Below are 1,148 nucleotides of genomic sequence, written 5' to 3'. Positions count from 1 at the left end.
AAATCAGGAATTTAGAATGCTCTCCTTAAGCTTTCTTTCATTAAAGATGGAGATATGAAAGCAGACCGGACCCTTGGAAACAATGGTTTGATAGCACGAGATAGACATGCTTTGGGGAAAACTTTCTGGATTAGTTTCCTAGAGCTGCCACAGCAAAATACCACGCACTTGGTAGCTTAAAGCAGCAGAGATTTATTCTCTTACAGTTCTGGAGGCTAGAAGTCTGAAATCAAGGTGTTAGCTGGGCCATGCTCCTTCTGAAAACTGCCAGGAAGAATCCTTCCTTTCCTCTTTCCTAGCTTCTGTTGTTTGCTGGCCCTTGACAGCTGGTTGGTGTTTCTTGGTTTTATAGATGAATCACTCCAATCTCTGCCTCTATCACCACATGGCTGTCTCCTCCCTGTTTCTTTCTTTGTTTCCTCCTCCTCTCTCTCTCTCTTTCTTAAACAAGGCATGTATTAAAACATTTTATTGGAAATATTAAAAGTGAATGCATTCTAAACTTTATGGTTTCCTTGAGGTTATATTTGGCTGTTCTCAGTCTGGACTGAGACCACCTTCTAGACACCCTGATTAAATACACTTTATTTAACAATTGGTAACTCTGCTTTCAACTCAGTGACCTAAATTCAAGAAACAGTATGATTTTTTGGGAGGGGGTAATTAGGTTTATTTATTTATTACTTGTTTATTTTAATGGAGGTACTGGGGATTGAACCCAGGACCTCTTTCATTCTAAGCAAGCACTCCACCACTGAGCTATACCCTCCCTGCACAGTGTCATTTTATATACATACTACTGTATTAATATAATACATTAAAGTCTGTTAGAAAGTTTCTTTTATGAATAAAAATAGGAAGTCAAAATTTGCAGGCTGCTATAAAATACTTAAGAATGTTTCATAATATTTGAAATTGCTGTCAAATGCCCAAGAAGTCAGAAAAATAAGACTAAAGAATTTGTGAAAGGTTATTTTATCAGTTTGTGAAAATTTCAGGGTGGAAATGTTACTTCATGATATTAATATATAGAGTTTCAAAGGTATAGCATGTTGTTTGATGATTTTTTAAAGTATTTTGGATCACATGTGAACTTTGATGCCTGAGAAAGTTGTCTCTAAAAGCATGATTTTGAGTATGAAAATGGA

At 36.1% G+C, this 1,148-nt stretch overlaps 1 non-coding gene across 1 annotated transcript; it reads right to left on the bottom strand.

Annotated features, from left to right (window-relative positions):
• Positions 1-697: 697 nt before the first annotated feature.
• Positions 698-770, bottom strand: TRNAS-AGA (transfer RNA serine (anticodon AGA)). The gene has a single exon. It is a non-coding gene; the product is annotated as a tRNA-Ser (tRNA).
• Between the last annotated feature and the right edge of the window lie 378 nt (positions 771-1,148).

Source organism: Vicugna pacos, chromosome X (genome assembly GCF_048564905.1).
Source record: "Vicugna pacos chromosome X, VicPac4, whole genome shotgun sequence".
NCBI classification, from domain to species: domain Eukaryota; kingdom Metazoa; phylum Chordata; class Mammalia; order Artiodactyla; family Camelidae; genus Vicugna; species Vicugna pacos.
Note: the sequence above shows the minus strand (reverse complement) of the source record. Positions and strands in the feature narration are given on the sequence as shown.